General features: G+C 32.4%; 1 non-coding gene across 1 annotated transcript; it reads left to right on the forward strand.

Moving 5' to 3' along the window:
- The first annotated feature begins 10,604 nt into the window (after nucleotides 1-10,604).
- Nucleotides 10,605-10,711, forward strand: LOC139903447 (small nucleolar RNA R71). The gene has a single exon (XR_011778265.1). It is a non-coding gene; the product is annotated as a small nucleolar RNA R71 (small nucleolar RNA).
- The last annotated feature ends 10,616 nt before the right edge of the window (nucleotides 10,712-21,327 follow it).

A 21,327-nucleotide genomic window follows, 5' to 3' on the forward strand; every position in this document is an offset into this window, starting at 1 on the left:
ACGTTTTAAAGCATGTTATTCTCAGGTACGAATTAAGTTTGACGTTTTAAAGCATGTTATTCTCAGGTACGAATTAAGTCTTTCGCTGTGCATGTGCTCATGTTAAGGACATTACTTGGATTTGATCATCGCGATGGAACCAAATGTTGATAAGGACTTCGTCCGGATGGATTAGTAGCGGTCCTTTCAGTTGGTATCAGAGCGGTGGTCTTAGCGAACCAGGTCTTGCATTAGTGTGTCTAACTAGTAGTTGTTAGGATGCATTAATGAGTCTGGACTTCGACGTGTCTACATGTCAAAAGTTTTGCTTATCATTTCTAGTCAGAAATCAACTGCTTATCATCCTTAGGAAAATACCTACTTATCATTCTTAAGTCTAGACACGTCTTACTGCATTTAGTGCATCGATAGTGTATAGACAAAATTCATATCTTAGCGTATCTGATAATTCATATCTTAGCGCATCTGTAGACTTGCCTGACATATGCCGAAGGTTCCTCTGTAGTCTACGAAATCTTTAGTATTATATATAGATATTCTATATAGTTAGAATATCATTCGATATCCGAAAATCATTTCACATTGAAGATCCCTTCCATCCACCAAATTGCCCTCTTGGCGATGAACCTGAAGCACTTATCGGCGAATCTGTTCGAGACACCATTTTCTCTCTTATTTCTAGAGTATTTCGTCACGATTATATACTATCCCATATTTCGAATCTTATTCATCCGCTCGCTACAACCGTCAATCATCCCGGTGTACTTGCAGAAGTTAACGAACTTCGCGCTCGCGTGACGGCATTGGAGAACATGGTGCGAAGGTTACAAACACCAGCAGCAGCACCAGCAGCATAATCAGCACCACCATCATTAACGCCAACAGTACCCATATCACCCCCAAACACAACCGCGTCGTAAACCTCAACATCACAATCTGTATTTTGGACATCGACATCACACGTCTCAATATCACCATCTGTACTTCGAGTATGATCCTTGTTCTACATATCATTCTACATAGATTATCCTCGCTTTACGTATCGTTTTACCTCATTTATCTTCGTTCGACATGGTGATTATGTAATCTCTAATGTTTTAGAGATCATGTAATCTAGTAATAACGATAAATCAAATGAGTTTAATATCTTATTGACTCATTAAATTCATGATTACATCTGAAGAAAATATATATGTAAGTATATTTTCATAAAGATTGTAATTGAAAATTCTTTCGAACAAACTGTTAATGATGAAAATATTTTAACGGGTAGGTAGTACCCGAGGAATATTTGAATTTCACATTAATAAGTTACACTGTACATTATTTGAATCTGATTCAACAGCCATTTACTATCCTACTTACAACCACCGATATACGTATTCGTTCACCGCAGAATAACCATTTTCATTCAAATTTCATATTTGGATTTTGACCTATCAGAATCCAATAAGTGGCATAACGAAGAAAACATTGGACAAAATAAAAAGTGTTAGAAACAAACAAATCCAATAAGTGACCTCTCTTACATTCTCGCAATTTTATTTATCGTCATTTAATTTATGTTATTTACTTTTACGCACTTTAAATCGGGACACATGTACACAATACGTCGGATTAATTCTGAGACAATACGTTGTACACGGGTCATGATATATATTTATTTAGTTTACGCACTTTAAATAACGGGACACGTATACAAGGTTTCGACCTATCATATCGACCCATCTATATATATATTTCGGAACAACCATAGACACTCTATATGTGAATGTTGGAGTTGGCTATACAGGGTTGAGGTTGATTCCAAAATATATATATGGTTTGAGTTGTGATAAATACTGAGACCAGTACACGGGTCACGATACGTATTAATTTATTCGAATATTATATATAACTGTATATGAACCATTGGACAATTCGACTATTGGACTGCTAACTTTAGACAATCAAAATGAATTAAAATATTGATTATAACATATGAAACTAAACAATTCTTCAAGTTTGCCACTTGATTTCATCTTAAACCTCATTTGTACCTCGACAGTTACAATCCGCGTTCAAATCTTTTCATGATTTTTGAAAACACCTCGATCGGGAGGATGAACCAGCCGCACTTCATCTACGGAAGAAAAGATTTATGCACCTGAAAAACTCTCGAACCCAAAGTCATAGTTCCACACGTACCGAGTCGAATTCTTTATCATTTATTAGCAAAAACAACCTTGCGATTCCTTTTCAAAGTAGCCAATTTTGTCACAGCTCCAGCAGAACAACTTCGATCTTTCATTCGAATAAGTCTTATTATAACTTTGATATATACGATTGGCTTTCCTTATCGTTACCGGGGAACCTCTCATATTCCACCATGTTATCATCAGCGTTTAATCATCTAAAAACACAATTTTTCTGAAACCACCTCGGCTTGATAACCGATGACCCAGATCCGTTAACTTTGAGAATGCTGACGAAGCAGCATGTTGTAGATGGTCTTAATGGTCAAAAGTTGATAATAAAGAAGGAAGTATTAGGAACACTCGATAAAAAATTTGATACTGAAAATCGAATTGAGCACACCATGAAGGAAACAAAGAACAAATACAAGGATCAAACCCTATATTCAAAGAATCCAGATGATTCTGTATCTAATGAAATCTTTAGCGAACACCTTGCTTCTGAATCTAAACCATTACGGGTAAATCTTCATCATCATCCTTCGATATTAGAAATTTCAAGATATTATCGTATCTTTCATTGAAAATATCTTCAATACTTCTGAAGATATCTTCAAAATACTCTTGTCCAATATTAATTATCTCTCCGCTCTATCTGTACTACATCATAAAAGAAACTATTTTAGTTCTAAATTCTGAAACCTTCGAGTTTAAAATATGAATGTTTTGAAGTAGTGTTGGGAACTGATGCATGAATTAGTATAATATAATGACACTTGATCAACGTCATTATATTACAGTAAGTCATGTTGAGTTTTTAATGGAATGTGATGATCAACAGTACCATCATCATGCGGCATGTTACATGACTCTTACATTCTATCTAATTTCTAAAAATAATCAAGAAAATATTTCTTGATGATTCGGTCTTTTCCAGGATATTCTGGTAATTTGACAAATCAAAATTGACCCATTACCATTTCTTTCTTAGAGCGTTAGCTATGTTCATTCCGAAATCCATATGTGTAAATTTCGGACCATTACAAGAGATGCTTGATCTCAAGAAGAGGAAACGAAAGAATGAAGCTCCGAAATAGAAACTGGAGTATAAATTGCAGCAAATAAGAGAGAGTATTAACTGTGGATGACAATGATTATGGAAGACAAAAGTAGGGACATCGAAGTATAAGGGAAGATATAAAACCCAACAACCACCCAGAAACTACAAACCGTGTATATCAATGCATATAGCAATATAAAGAAACGGGAGAACTAGAAACACTATAAACCCAAGAGTATAGTAGAAGTAAATAGATTCTTCCGGTGGTAGATGAAAAAGAAGGATGATAGATGTGAAAATTAAGAATATATCAAGAATCAGGAATGGATGGAGCATATTAAGGAATAAGTAGAGGGAGAAAGAATAGAAGGTATAGAGAATAAGAAAAACGAAGGGGTGGATTTATAGTGAAATATCCGACAAAGAAATCGAAACAGATTATCGCATTAAATCAAAGAAGATCCTGATCGCCGAAAAACCAAATCTTATTACGTAAGATTTTCTTTAAATCCCTTAAAATCTGGAAATCAATCATAACCACGTCATCGATTAAAACGATTTCATATTTACTCATTTCACTCTTTTGTGATAGCTTCACTCGTACGCTTCATATGATCGAATTGTTTTATCTATATCTCTCAATAATGATAAAACTCCATTATTACCTCATATTCGTCATGGAAACATTCTTATTGATATCCATAACGACCTCTATCAAATTTCGGGGACGAAATTTCTTTAACGGGTAGGTACTGTAACGACCCGGAAATTTCTGACCAAATTTAAACTTTAAACTTTATATGTTTCCGACACGATAAGCAAAAATCTGTAATGTTGAGTCTAGAAAGTCTGAAATTCGGATAATCAGTTACCCTTTGACTAGTTTCGACGATTCACGAACTATTGTGTGTAAATAAATAAATACTTATATATATATATATATATATATATATATATATATATATATATATATATATATATATATATATATATATATATATATATATATATATATATATATATATATATATATATATATATAAGTATATATAATAAATTAAAAAGATATAAAACAATTTAATCATTTAATTGAATAAGTAAAGTAATATATAGAATAATAAGATTATTATTGTTATTATTTTTACTATGATCATTAAATCATTATTATTAATATAAATAGAAGATAATACAATTTATTATTTGTATCGTTAAGAATATTATTGTTATCATTTCTATAAAATTATTACTAACAAAACTTATTAAAAATATCATTTTTGGTTACTATTAAAATCTTCATATTATTATCATTATTTTTATTATTAATAATTAGTATTATTTTATCTGTATTTATTCAAAGTATTAATATTATTAATATGTTTGCTAAATATTAAGATTAACATATATTAACAAAAGAAAAGGGCAGATATATAAAATGCAGATAAAGAAAATATATACAGCTACATATATTCTGGTACCCTATCTTTATCAGGTTTTTTTTTCATTTTTGTTTTGTTCCTGCCCTCCTGTTTGCCCGTGACTCCTCTTCCGTGATTTATGCTTCAATCAATCCAAACCATATCAATATATAAATGCTCATTGCTACTATCTGCTGCGAAAAAAAAAAATAAAAGGATCAGAAACTGAGAGAAAAGAGGTCGATACCTCTGTACAACACCTTTTAATTGAAAAATTAATCCTGAGTCTTATTCCAAAATCTAAAAATACAGAGTTGAAAGGAATCATCTAAGCGAACTCTCTGCAAACTTTTACGACCCAATTCCTCAAAACGAGTATGAATTTGTGAGTCAAAGTATTTTACTAAAAAGTCAAACTGTCTGTTTAATCGTGAAATTCAGATTCATATGAATGTGTTAAAATTAATGGAAGTCACAAAGAGTTTCTAGAAGTAGATTACAACTAATTTCATGTTGGAAGTTTGGGCTAAAACCTTGTCAAATTCGGAATCTATATTTTTGTTTGTTGAGTCTCAACGAACAGCAGGTATACTGATATTGATATTATTATTTTTTAGTTTTCTTTATTAATTAATTACAACAATTATTAGTTTTTCTAATTATTGCAAAGTCTTAAATCTTGCTTAGAAAATTCGATTTATGGTTGGGGTGACTCTGGTTCGGTCTGGGTTCAGTAAAGAAGAAGGAGGAGTCAAGAAATAAGTCGGGTTATAAAAATTAAAAGAGAGAATAAATCAGAAAAGTCAAAGTCAGATAGATGGTTTGAGTGTGTTCTTGGGTTACAAGAGGTCGTGGGTTCGAGTCCCTTCCCATGCAGTTTATCTCTTTTTAGTATTTCTAAGGTATAATTTGATTTTGATTTTTATTATTATTATTGTTATTAGTATTAGAATTATTAGAATTATTATCATTAATAGCTTTAGTAATAAAAGTGTTACTTTTAGAATTATTACTATTATCATTATCATTAATATTAATATTAAAAACAATTAGGAAAGCTTTATTAATAAAAGTATTATTATTAAGAATAATATTATAATTAAGACTGTTATAATTATCAATTATTAAATACTAATATCGAAAATTATTATATTCACTACTATTATTATTAAATTATACGGTTTGTCAAAAACTAATGATATTATCATTATGAGATTTATAATTAAAAACTATCATTAATATTATTATTAACAAAATTATTAACTTTAATATATGTTATTAGTAACATTAAGTATTATCATGATTATCATTCTTACCACTATTAATATTATTTTTGATACTATTATAACCACTATTATAATATACAACTGATATATATATATATATATATTAAAAATATATCTAATATACATATAACATAACGAAAATTACTATCTTTATATAACAAAATGGAATAAATGAAACATATATATATATTATTAATGTAAAGAGATTAATAAATTTATATATATATTTGTTTGATTTCAACTATGTATATTAATAAAAAATACAAATAATATAGGTTCGTGAATCCAAGGCCAACCCTATACTTGTTCAATGATGTTATATGTATTTTTACTACAAAATACAGTACGGTGAGTATATAGTCCCTTTTAAACTCTAAATATTTTGGGATGAGAATACATGCATGTTATGATTTACGTTATGGACACGAGTGAAAAAAAAAAAAAATCTATGTTGAGTTGTACCATGGCATATTTCTTTATACTTGGTAGCTAATATTTACATGAGGAATGTAAACGCGAATCCTGTTGATAGATCTATCGGGCCTGACAACCCCAACCAGGCTGGACGACCAGTTTTCAACGGTTGCACAGTACTTCGTTCCTGTATACTACACTTGGTACGGTATAGCGATTATTTAAGAATATGCTGCGATGATTTAAATGTTAAGTATGGTTACCAAGTGCTCAACTACTTTTACATACACTTGCGAGTGTATTATGTTTATAAATATGAAATCTTGTGGTCCATAGTTATAACGCCGTTAGCATCAAACCTATATCTCACCAACTTTATGTTGATGTTTTAAAGCATGTTATTCTCAGGTACGAATTAAGTCTTTCGCTGTGCATGTGCTCATGTTAAGGACATTACTTGGATTTGATCATCGCGATGGAACCAAATGTTGATAAGGACTTCGTCCGGATGGATTAGTAGCGGTCCTTTCAATAATGCCCTCCTGTTGGTCCTGTGTGACAATGGTTTAAGATTTTACTAGCTTCATTTCCGAATACACATCGGCGTATTATTCCATCGGGACAACTTTTAAACAAATGTGGATCTTCCCAGAAATAGTGTTTTATATCACTAAAGAATTTCTTTCGTTTTTGGTACGACAATCCTTTTTCAAGGAATCCACATACTAAGTAGTTTGCATAGTCTGCAAACCATAGAATTTCATTATAATCTATCTTCAATAGATATTCATCACGAAAGTTGTCTTGTATGGCCGATTCATTCAGAACTTCTAATTAAGGATTTTCAAGACGAGAAAGATGATCAGCGGCGAGGATTTCTGCTCCCTTTTTATCTCGGATTTCAATATCGAACTCTTGTAAGAGTAAGATCCAATGGATTAATCGTGGTTTAGCATCTTATTTCAAAAATAGGTATCTAAGAGCAGAATGGTCGGTATAGACCACCGTTTTAGCTAAAACGAGATATGAATGAAATTTGTCAAAAGCAAAGACAATAGCAAGGAGTTATTTTTCAGTAGTTGTGTAATTTGTTTGTGCTCCTTATAATGTCTTACTAGCATAATAAATAGGTTGAAATTGTTTTTCAATCCTTTGTCCTAAAACGGCTCCCATTGCAAAATCACTTGCATCGCACATTAGTTCAAATGGTAGATTCCAATTTGGAGTTATCATAATCGGCGCATTAGTGAGTTTTTCTTTAAGAATATTAAAAGATTTGATACATTCATCTGAAAAGATGAATGGAGCATCTTTTTCAAGGAGTTTGTTCATAGGAGTGGTAATTTTAGAAAAATCTTTTATGAAATGTCGGTAAAAACCGGCATGCCCTAGAAAACTCCTAACTCCTCTAACATTGGTGGGATGTGGAAGTTTAGCAATTACATCTACTTTAGCTCTATCCACTTCAATTCCTTCCTTTGAAATTTTATGACCAAGAACGATACCTTCTTTAACCATGAAATGGCATTTCTGCCAATTAAGAACTAGATTTGATTGTTCGCATCTAATAAGCATTCATTCAAGATTAACAAGACATGATTCAAATGTATCACCGAAGACTGAAAAGTCATCCATAAAAACTTCCATGCATTCTTCTATCATGTCGTGAAAAATTGCCATCATACACCTTTGAAAGGTTGCAGGGGCGTTACAAAGTCCAAATGGCATGCGTTTGTAAGCAAAAGTACCATAAGGGCACGTGAATGTGGTTTTCTCTTGGTCCTCGGGTGCTATTGGAATTTGAAAATATCCGGAAAAACCATCAAGAAAACAATAGTAACTATTTCCGGCTAATCTTTCCAACATTTGATCAATGAAAGGTAAGGAAAAGTGATCTTTTCTGGTGGCGTCATTTAATTTTATATAATCAATACAAACACGCCATCCTGTTACAGTCCTAGTAGGAATAAGCTCATTTTTCTCATTTGTGATGACTGTCATGCAACCCTTCTTAGGTACGCAATGAACTGGGCTTACCCATGGACTATCAGAAATTGGATAAATTAAACCTGCATCAAGCAGTTTAATAATTTCTTTCTTAACAACATCTTGTATATTAGGATTTAGTCTTCATTGGCGTTGCACATACGTTTTATGACCTTCTTCCATAAGGATTTTATGTGTGCAATACGAAGGACTTATTCCTTTAATATCATGAATTTTCCATGCAATAGCTGGTTTATGAGCTTTTAGCACAGAAATGATTTGAGATTTTTCATTTTCAGTAAGAGAAGACGATATTATTACAGGTAATTCAGACTCACCATGTAAATAAGCATATTCCAAATGGTTTGGAAGTGGCTTTAACTCTAATGTCGGTGGTTCTTCTATCGATGATTTATATCAATATCTGTCTTCCTCTTTTAGCATTAGAATTTCTTCTGTTGTTGGTTCATATCCATTAGCCATAAGTGTAGCTAACATTTCAGTTTCATTAATTGGTTCAGTTCCCTCTCCTAAAGAACATTCTCCTGTTCCTTGTAATTTTGGAAATTCTTCTAACAATTCTACATGTGAATCTATAGTTTGAATATAATAACATGTATCATCTGCAGATTGTGGTTGTTGCATGGCTCTATCAACTGAAAAGGTAACACTCTCGTCCTCTATACTTAGGGTCAGTTTCTTACCGAACACGTCTATTATTGCTTTAGCCGTGTTTAAGAATGGTCTTCCTAATATGAGAGGAACTCGAGAATCTTCTTCCATGTTCAGAATAACAAAATCTACTGGAAATACTAAAGTACCAACTTTAACTAGCATGTTTTCCATTATCCCTCTAGGATATTTTACTGATCTATCGGCTAGTTGTATGCTTATTCGTGTTGGTTTCAATTCTCCAAGGTCTAGTTTAGCGTATAGTGAATACGGCATTAAATTTATACTAGCACCTAAATCTGCCAATGCTTCTATTGAACTAAGACTTCTCAGAAAACATGGAATTGTGAAACTTGCTGGATCTGATAATTTTGCTGGTATCTTATTCAACAGCACTGCAGAACAATTAGCATTCATAGTAACAGCTGAGAGTTCTTCCATTTTCTTTCTATTTGTGATTAGATCTTTCAGAAATTTAGCATATCTAGGCATTCCTAAAATCACATCAATGAAAGGAAGATTGACATTTATTTGTTTAAACATATCCAAGAATTTGGATTGCTCGGCTTCAAGTCTTTCTTTTCTCATTTTACTTGGGTAAGGATGTGGCGGTTGGTATGGTTTAACATAAGGTTTAGCCTTAACTGTGTTATCTTCATTAACCTTTTCAACTACCGGTTCTGTTTCCTTATCTTGTTCAGGTTGTGGTTCTTGTGGAGTAGGAATAGTTTCATCAGAAATTACAGGTATTTCAGGTGGTTTAAGTGTAATACCACTTCTTGTGGTAATGGCTTTAGCTGTTTCATTCTAGGGGTTAGCATTTGTATCACTAGGTAGACTTCCCGATTTTCTTTCGCCTATTAACCTTGCTAGGTTGCTCACTTCTTGTTCCAAATTTTGAATAGAAGCTTGTTGATTTCTAAATGCTTGAGCATTTTGTTCATTGGTTTGTTTCTGAGATGTGAAAAACTGCGTTTGAGATTCAACTAGCTTCGACATCATGTCTTCTAAATTTGGCTTTTTATCATCGGTTTGTGGTGGTTTATTTTGAAAATTAGGTCTTTGCTGGTTGTAAGTATTATTGGATACTTGTTGATTACTAGGACCTTGTTGGTTGTTGTATGGAACATTTCGGTTATAATTCTGGTTTTGATTGTAGTTTGGTCTTGGCGGTTGACAATTATTCTGATAATTATTTCCAGGCCTTTGGTTTATGTATGAAACATTCTCTCTTTGTTTCATTGTTAGTTCAATACCGAGACAATCTTTTGTTAAATGTGGTCCTCCACACTGCTCACAATTAATTCGTATTGAGTGAATATCTTTAGTCATCTTTTCCATTAGTCTCTCGACAGCATCTATCTTTGCGGAAATGGAATCTAAGTCATGGCTAGAATCAGCTCTAGCCGCTTTAGATGATCTAACGATATCTTTTTCTTAGTGCCACTCATGTGAATAGGAAGCAGTGTTATTAATAATTTTATAAGCGTCAGTTGCGGTTTTCTTCATAATAGAACCACCAGCTGCTATATCGATGTCTTTTCTTGTAGTGATGTCGCATCCTTGGTAGAATATTTATACTATTTGACAAGTGTCTAAGCCATGTTGCGGACAACCTCTCAATAACTTTCCAAATCTTGTCCATGCTTCATATAGAGTTTCATTTGGCTTCTGTGTGAACGTAACAATTTCTCCTTGAAGTCTTACGGCTTTAGATGCCGGAAAGAATTGTTTAAGAAATTTTTCAACTAAAACGTCCCATGTATCAATTGCCCCTTCAGTACGATTCTAACCAATCTTTGGCTTCTCCCTTTAAAGTCCAGGGAAATAAGATGAGATATATCTGTTCATCCTCCATTTCTCGGATTTTAAATAGAGTGCAGATCCTATTAAATGTACGAAGATGTTCATTTGGATCTTCCTTCGGTGCACCACTAAATTGGCATTGATTAGTCACCATGTGTAGAATTTGTCCCTTGATTTCATAATCTGGCGCATTAATGTCTGGTTGAGTAATTGCGTGACCTTGACCAGTGCGTTTAGCTCGCATTCGGTCTTCCATACTTAGAGGTTCCAGATTTTTCATGATTGAATTTGCTGAATCTGAATCACTATAAGATTCTGATTTAATGGTAGGTTCCTCAACAATCTCTGTTTGAATGATTGGTGGTTTCGGAGGAAAAATTAGTGGTTCAGGATCTATGAATTGTCCCTGAATATTCTCCGGATTCTCAATTATGAGGTCGGGTTCAAAAAATGGATTATCGAAAATTTGAATTGGAGTACTTGGTTGACTAGATGACGATTCTAAAGAAAAATCAACGGTGACAATATTTGCTAGATGTCTTGATCGAGTTACAGGTGGTGAACGTACAAAAGGTGGTGAACGTTTTGCTCGGTGCATTCACTGAATATCCTATTAGTTATAAAAGATAAAAATTATATAAGTTATCAAATTAATAGACTTTTCTGCTTTTGCCCACGTTTCGAATAGCCAATAGATGCAGCAGGGAGCCAGAACCCTTTAAATCGGAAGCTCACAACTCAGCCACTAACAAATCCAACTATTACTACGAAGCAGAAAATTTTGGATGTCTATCAATTTAACTGCTTAAAATAATTTTTCGTTGAATTTTAAAGAAATTTTAAAGAAGAAATAGAAAATTCTAAGCCCTAAAAACTAGAGTGCCGAGAAATAAGAAAGAAAAAGAGCGCGTCGAAAAACGTCGAAAAATAAAAGGCTAAAAAATAATAGGCGTCGAAAAATAAAAATAAGAAAGTAGCGCGTCGAAACTTAAAAGTCTAAAAACTAAAAATTAAAAGTTGCGTCTAAGTGTATTAAAGCTTAAAAGGAATTCTATATCCCAAATGACAATAACTTAAAAAGGTACTAAAATTTAAAAATGGTGTCGCAAAATTCTAAAGCACCTAAATCTTAGTCTAAAGAAAAAGCACTTAAGGAATTTTACGGCAAAGCCTAAAAATCTAGAAATAAAAATAACTATGGCAAAAACTATGAATTAAAACTAAATACGAACGAAAAGTACAAATATTACGCGAAAACAAATAAAAAGATACAAAATATAAAAATAAACTTAAAGTTGTAAAAAATACAATTTTTACAAAAATATTATTTTTAAATTAATATTTTAAAAAAGTATTAAATTTTATAAGTAATAAAACTAATTAAAACCTAAATATACAAATTTAATTAACTAAAACTAATTAATATTTTAATTAAACCCTAATTAATAATAATAATTAATTAAACAACCCTAATTTCGTAATTAATGTTGTGATGTTTGACCTGTCAGAGACCTCCGCGAGTGCGGATGCCAACTGGCAAAAAGTACCGCGAGTGCGGATACCTCAGATGCAGATCAGATGCAGGTCAAAAAATTCGACAGGTTCTGTTTTTTTTTAATAGCGTCTCGCTTCGGCGTTAAGTGTTGTTCCTTGGCAGCGGCGCCAAAAATAATTGATGTTAAAGCGAAGGGGTATAAAATACTATTAATTTTTACAACAAAATACTATTAAATACGATACAATTTTACACAAGTTATTTATTTATTTATAGAGTGGATATACCTAAACCTTGCTACAACACTTATAGGCAGTGTACCTAATCGTACAGTAGTGTAGTTTTTAGTAAGTCTGGTTCGTCCACAGGGAACTCGCCAAGTTTAACGCTATATTTTTAAAATTATATTTGTAAATAAATATATATATTGCAATTATTATTATAAAAGGGGGTTTTTACCGTTTAATGACCGGTTTGTCGATTTTAAAACTTTAGTCGCAGTTAAAACCTAATGTAAAATATTAAAAATAAATATAACTTAATTTAAAGCGTAAAGTAAATAACGATAATGAAATTGCGATAAATAAAAGTGCGATAAAATAAAATTGCGATAATTAAAGAGAACGATAATTAAAAGTGCAATTAAATAAAATGACAATAAATAAAAGTGCGATAATTAAAAGTGCAATTAAATATGAAATAAAGGAATTATGCTTATTTAAACTTCCGTAATCATGATGTTTGACGTGTTGATTTTAGTTTATTACCATGGGTTAATTGTCCTTTGTCCTAGATTATTCAATATGTCCGTCTGGTTTTTGTCCATAACAGTCCATCAGTCATAAATATAAAGTGCGAGTGTCCTCGTCAAATTATCCTTATATCTGAAGTCAAATATTCCAACTAATTGGGGATTTAAACTGTAACAAGGTTTTAATACTTTGTTTAATAATTACACCAGGATATCGACTGCGTGTAACCCAAGGTTTTAATACTTTGTTAACAATTACGCCAAGTGTCCTTGTACATAATTCACCCCTATTTTAATAATTCCATAGACTATTAATCCATTCCCGTGTCCGGTTAAATGAACGATTATTCGTACATATAAATATCCCGCCCATCATGTCCGATCGAGTGTATATGGTTATTTATAGGTATGTCCAGTTGTAAATCTTTATATTAAATTAACAAACTATCATTTAATTAAACAAATATAAAGCCCATTAATAGCCCATAGTCTAATTTCTACAAGTGTCGTTCTTTTGTCCAAACCCCAATTATGGTACAAAACCCAATTACCCAATTTTAATATTTTAGTCCAACATCATGATTACTTCGGCTTAAATAAGCATAATAATAACTTAGCTACGAGACATTAAATTAAAAATAACATTAACCATAACTTACAGTGATTAAAAATAGCGTAGCGTTACACGGACAGAATTTCGACTTACACCCTTACAACATTCGCTAACATACCCTTATTATTAGAATTTAAAATTAAAATTAAAATTATAATATAAATATATATATATATATATGTATATATATATATATATATATATATATATATATATATATATATACGTGAGATAGATAGAGGAAAGATTAGAAAAAGTGTGTAAAATTCGTGCAAAATTCGATGGCTTTTATAGGCCCACGTTGTACTGTAGAGCTCCGCGAGTGCGGATGTCTCCTTCACAAAAGTACCGCGAGTGCGGATGTCAGAAAACCAGCTCACATATTAGATCCAAAACGTGGGCTACGTAAAATTATATTATATAATAATATGTATAATTAATTATATATTATATTTTATTCTTATGCATAGTTGACTTGTAATTTTTGGTCCGTCGCGTCAAGCGTTGAGAGTTGACTTTGGTCCCGGTTCCAGATTTTCAAACATCCTTTCGTATGATTTAATATCGTGTACTTTGCGTTTTGCGTCTTGTATTCTTGTAATTTTGAGACGTTTCTCATCAATAATTTGAACCACTTTGATTGTACTTTGTACTTTTGAGCTTTTTGGTCATTTGCGTCTTCAATTTGTCGAATCTATCTTTTGTCTTTACCTTTTATTATTTAAACGAATATCACTTGTAAATAGAACAATTGCAACTAAAAGCTTGTCTTTCTTTAGGGATAATGCTATGAAGTATATGTTCGTTTTTAGCATTATCAGAAACCTAACCACAAACGTAAACAAAAACCACCATACACTAATCTAAAATCATATACGCCTGAACCTGTGCCAAAACTCCACTTCCTACACTCTTCGAAAGTCGTACATCAACCACGTCCATCGGGCAACACAAGAACACAAATCCTGAGACCTAATTTTTCAAAGCTGAGCATGTAAACTATGCTGACAAAGACATCGAGCCCACCTAAGTAGATACAATGACATGACAAATGGAATGAACGAGATCCTCCGTGCAACAACCAAACAGAATCATCCGCTAAGATTGGCCATAAAGTGATTGTCACACCCCCAAATAGGGCCAGGGGTATTTGTGACCTTTCAATATCATAACACAATTGTACAAACGAGAACGACTCTATATGAGATGTTTTATAAAACATTAATTGTATTGCAGCGGAAAATTAATAATTTTTTACATCTTTAATCCAATGACAAATGTCTTGATATTAAATGATAAATAAAAATGATGGACTCCAATGCAGCAAGCAAAGCAGGCAATCATCAACAGCACAGTAGCTAGCATCACAAAGCTAATTATAACATGAGACAGAACATGCTTAAAACATCAACACAAAGGTTGAGTGAAATTCATAGGTTTATATCAATAATCAAGATTTTTAGACCACAAGATTTAGTTATAAAAATCCGATATAAATCATATATAAAAAATTAAAGTATATGCCATGAGTATAATATCGAACTAAACAATTAATACCCTATGGTACCGTCGTACCACGCTTTCATTATTATGTACCCACTTGACATCTGTCAATGGATAGGGACGTTGCTCCCATAGCGCTACCATCAATAATTAAGTTTGCCAACTCAAATTTATGCAATTAACGATATTATCTGGTGGGGATTTAGCATGTAAAAATACAAGTATAAATACAAGTATAAATACATTATAAATACAAGTTTAACAAAAAGTCTCATCCAGTTGCATATAAAGTTTTTCAAGTTACTTGTGTCTAAATCGTAAAACATTTAAAAGCAAGCATGTGTCTCATCCCAAAATATAAAAACAGTAAAAATGGGACTATGAAAATCACCTTAAATAGCACAGCAAAAGATGAAGATAATTCCACGAATGAAATGAACGAGAGTATATGACTAGGCCTTCAACCTAGTGATATATAGACTTAATCAAAAATTTGTCTAACAGACAGAGAGTATGTTTACTAATATAATGATTATATTAATAGTGAAAATTTATGATAAGAGTTTCTACTTTTAGAAAGTTTCCATTTAGAGTATGTTTCTAGTCTTAGAAAGTTCGGGTTACAATCTTCACCTTAAAACGTTGTACAACTTTGTCTAAACCTCGTTGCTATCAAGTAAGTCGGGATGACCAGATGTAACCGGGGGTCAGGAACTTTCAGTTGGACTATGGTGTCACTTGCCTATTGTTAGAACCATTGCTATATGAACATTTAATGATACAACTAACATGCTTTTAACACCAAGGCGAAATAGCAAGATTTTTCAGGAAAACGGTTAACGCTTCAAAGGTCACGACTTATTGTTTAGGTACAACAAATTACGCGATGTTTGACCTTAAGTAACGTAATGATAATCATATCAATGCTACCTTTGATCATATGGAGCGTGTGAAGATCACATGTTTTTCAATATTGTGAGGGAAATATATACTACACCCTTTACTGGCCCGAAATGTGGATACGCTAGAGTATGATAAGATTCTTTTGATTTATGTGGTAATAAAAAGATACGCGTTGGAAATTTCTACCATGGTAAGCAGTGTCTTTAGTCGGAGAGTCATGATCAGGTGATGGTGGTGGTGTATCAGGAGTATATAATGGTGTAGTAGGTAAATATGGTGTTTATAAGAATCGACGCTTGAAAATTCAAATTAAATCCTTGCGAGTGATTGTCGCTTATCTTCGGCGGGTTTTCTAATGGGTTCATGAAAATCTACACCAGAAGCGTAATTACAGATAAAAGGAGGCATGCTTCGAAGAAATTTCGGGGGTGTCACTTCAGACCACTTAAGAATATGCATCCTTCCTTCCAGTGAAGGAGCGTGAATATTAAGCGTCAAAGATAAAGAGATAGGTTGTTTAAGAAAGAAAGAATGCAAAGTTTTACAACCTTTATGGTATAGAGGATTGTTAATCTACTCATGGGTATGAGATAGATAGTTTGGTTGAAACGAGCTCTTCGTATATCTACAAATCAGATGATGATTACCCTTCATGTAATATCATTGAGATTTTTGAACGAATGGCTTGGGAATCTTTCTTTGATTCACTTTCTATTCCATATCTACAAGACGCAAAATATCAAATGTGATATAAAATAATATGTCTGCAAACTCGGTATTTTTAATCACTTTTCTACACTAATCACCCTTATGAATTTATAATTATAGTCTGATTTCATGCAAATGAGGGCATTGCATGATCTCAAGTGTGGGGAAGGGTTATAAATTCTCTCGGGTTTACACTTAGTTTAATTGCCAAATTTTGTGAAAATTTGAAAAAAATTTCAACTAAATGAATTCAAAATCATGTTTATACATATTTATGAACGATAAAACTAAGTGTTAATGCCGAAATTATTGTTACCTCAGAGAGAACATAAACGGAGAAACAACCCAAAATACTTGAATTCATTTAAAATGGAATAGAGGAGAATAAAAAGGCAAAGAAAAGAATAAATAAAAGCTAAGTGTGGGAAGAATTTACCAATTTATTTAAAACATATATCACATATTTGGTACAGATTATTGCAGGTACTTTTGCTTTGGACTAAACTAATCAGTTTTACCCGAATTACTGTAATATATTTGAAAGAAAGATGGATCTACACGATGAATCAATTCCATCATTAAAAGGAAGTAAAGTCTTCCGAAAAAGACACGCGCTTCTTGATTTAGGTCAGGAAGTTGTCGTCAAGACAAGCTGTAGGTTGACGAAAAATCTAGAAAAGTTATCTCTAAAATCAGCAGGAAATCCACGGACCTCAGCATCAAACAGGGTCGCCAAGTGGTCAGACTTATCCTAACCATGAGAGGATCTGTCTCGTAAAATGGGGAGGGCGCAGTGCAAATTAGCTTGATAAGACTAATGAATCAGACCTCCAGAAAGGATAATCTCCTTAAAGATTAAAAATCAGCATTTAAGCCTGATATTACTCAATCCTTGAGATTGACCTTAAAGATTGAGAATTACAAACTCATGGAATTCGATGATATCTAAACTTAAGCTTGAACGAGAAAATATTTTGATTAAAATTAAAACCGATCTGTTTTCTGAAAAATCTATTTTCAATGCGTTCATTACCATTGAACGTAAAATTCTAAGAATTTACTTGGAATTCATTAGGTCACCTGAACCAAAGCGGGTGTCAACCGTAAGAACGGTGGTTGCATAGCATGGTCGAAGACAGGACCTTGTGCCAGACCAAAAAATTATAGGGTGATCTTTACTATTTCTCCTACAAAGGATAGTAACTGCATCCGACACGTTGTAGACCATGAACATCTGCGTGTCATTAGACATTGCCTTAACAGTTGCTTGTTCATCGCTTTCCTTTACAACCGGATGGTAGTTTACTGAAAGGTAATATACGAAACAAGTATACTGGACGTGTGCTTTCCTAATACAAGGATTAGCAAGTGGATGACACAAAACCTTAAGTTTTGAGCTAAAATTTGAAAATATGAAACCCACGCAACCCACAAAAACATTTTGCAAACACCGGTGAAGGGTTATTCCAGAAAACTTATCTAGGGTAAAAGCTAGAATGAATTTTCAAAAGATCAAATGTTTTCATAAAGATCTAATTTCCTTAAAGGATTTAAATTTTTAATAGACATGTGGGACTGTAAACTACATCGTTACTATCATTGTTTATACCGCCGTATCAAAATCACTGATATATAAAGTGTGAGAATAAAAAAATGATTCGAGTAAAATGTAATTTAATTTCAAGTTATGTATTGCTTGAGGACAAGCAACGCTCAAGTGTGGGGATATTTGATAGTGCTCCAAATGAACATATATTTAGACACAATATCCTTCCAATATGTAAAGTTTTTAGTTGTAATTGTTCTATTTTTATGTAATATTCGTTTAAATAAATAAGTGCGAAGATAAAAGAAGAAAACGACGATTTGAAGACGCAAATGACCAAAAAGCTCAAATGTACAAGATATAATTCAAGTGGTTCAATTTAATGATAGAAACGTCTAAAAAATTACAAGAGTGCAAGCCGCAAAACGCAAAGTACAAGATATCTCCGCGTACGAAAGGACGTTCGAAAATCCGGAACTGGGACCTGAGCCAACTATCAACGCACGATGCAACGGACCTAAAATTACAAGTCAACTATGTACAAGAATATAATATAATATATATAATTAATATAAATTATATAAATTATATATATTTAAATAAAACGTCGGCAAACTAGAAAACAAAGTGATTGAGCTGGATCCAGCTGGCCATGCGATCGCATGGCCTGGCTGCCTTATTCCCATGCAATCACATGGCAGGGAAATGGTGGCCAGGTCCTATAAAAGCCAGCGAATTCGGCGTGTTTTACACATCTTTTTCTTTTCCTTCTCTGTAACGAAAACATATATATATATATATATATATATATATATATATATATATATATATATATATATATATATATATATATATATATATATATAATATTAAGTTTAATAATAATTAGGTTAATGTAAGAAATTTTTTAAGGTTTTGTAAGTGGAAATTCTGTCCGTGCAACGCTACGCAATTAATCACCACTGTAAGCTATGTTCTTCCTTTTTAATTTAATGTCTCGTAACTAAGTTATTATTATGCTTATTTGAGCCAAATTAATCATGATGTTAGACTAAATATTAAGACGGGATTATTAGATTTTGTACCATAATTAAGGTTTGGACAAAAGACCGACACTTGTGAACATTGGACTATTGACTATTAATAGGTAGGGAGTATTGTCTAATTGAACGACAACTCATTGGAACCTGTCGAACCTATCTTCAAATTAGTTAAACTAATAATTATTAAATTGATTACGAATGTCCTATTTAGTGACATTTATACGACATCGTTTACAATCATTTAATTAATTATTCGGGTTGGGTAATTAATTATTCATTCTGATCAAGTGGATAAATTAATATTCATGGACTAATTATAACAGGTGTGGATTACATACAAGGATAATTGGTATAATTGTTAATAAAGTAATAAAACCTTGGATTACACGCAGTCAATAACCTGGTGTAATCATTAAACAAAGTATTAAAACCTTGTTACAGTTCGAATCCCTAATTAATTAGAATATTTGACTTCGGGAATAAGGTTAATTTGACGAGCATTTTATAATTATGACCGATGGACTATTATGGACAAAAACCAAATAGGTATCAAATAATCCAGGACAAAGGACAATTAACCGAGGGTAATAAATTAAAATCAAAACGTCAAACATCATGATTACGGAAGTTTAAATAAGCATAATACTTTTATTTCATATTTCATCGTACCTTTATTTATTGTCATTTTAATTACTGCAATTTACTTTATCGCAATTTAAATTCTGTCATTTATATTATCGTCATTTATCTTTACGCATTATTTAAAATCGACAAACCGGTCACTAAACGGTAAAACCCCCCTTTTATAATAATAATAATATTACTTATATATATATTTATACAAATATAGTTTAAAATACATATAGCGTTAAACTCACCTAACTCCTTGTGGAACGAACCGGACTTACTAAAAACTACACTACTCTACGATTAGGTACACTGCCTATAAGTGTTGTAGCAAGATTTAGGTATATCCCATCTATATAAATAAATAAAACTTGTATCATATTACGCCTTATTTCCTATTAAAAATAATAGTATTTTGTACTACACCTCGCATAACATCAACGCATCGAATAGCCGCCTGCTTGCCGGAAAGTGGGCGGAGAACCATGGTAGAAGAGCACACCCTCAGAAAGGTAGAAAGAGAGGATGTAATTTATTCATGAAAGGATACAAACTAAAAACAAATGGCCAGACGGCAAAATGTCGGTGGTTGGAGAGGGGAACATTCAAGGACTTATAAACCGACAAGTAGGTAGAGCTCCTGAGAAATGTGGAGCAGAGGAAGACGGCGACAGCAGCTGCAAGGCGAGAAATTTCTAGATCTACAAAACATTTGAGGTGTACGAAGAGAGAGAAAAGGTGTTTTAAAAAATGTCACAAGATGAAATGTAAAATAATAATTAACAATAAGTAAAATTATATTGTAACTAATACATATCGAAATATGAATTGATGAATAAATGGATGGATGTTGTATACGAGGTGGAGTTAGATGAATTCGGAAGTCATGATATGTATTGTTAGCTTATATTTTTTGAGCTCTTTGAATATTAGTCATTTGTAACTGTACACATTGCACACTTCAATATTCGAGTTTTATTAGAAGTGAAAAAAGGTTATCATGGTGGGGAACCTTTAACCCCATGCACCCTTTGGATGCCAACTGTACGCGGGTCAGCACAGCCCCAGGCAAGTGTGGTCGGAACCAACCCCTGTCTCAGCGCCTAATACAACTGGTGAGGTTGGACCCTAGTTTTGCTTCCCTTAATTTTATGATTTTAGGTTTTCATAGATTCGATATTGTTCGTAGTTTTTATATAGTTATATTTTTCTTGAAAAAAAGGAAGACAATGACTAGCAAAAATTAATTTCGTTATTAATTGATTTATCATTTTATATATAATTATTAATTGATAATTGATGTATAAAGGTGAAGCATTTAAGTT

Source organism: Rutidosis leptorrhynchoides, chromosome 3 (assembly GCF_046630445.1).
Source record: "Rutidosis leptorrhynchoides isolate AG116_Rl617_1_P2 chromosome 3, CSIRO_AGI_Rlap_v1, whole genome shotgun sequence".
Taxonomy (NCBI): domain Eukaryota; kingdom Viridiplantae; phylum Streptophyta; class Magnoliopsida; order Asterales; family Asteraceae; genus Rutidosis; species Rutidosis leptorrhynchoides.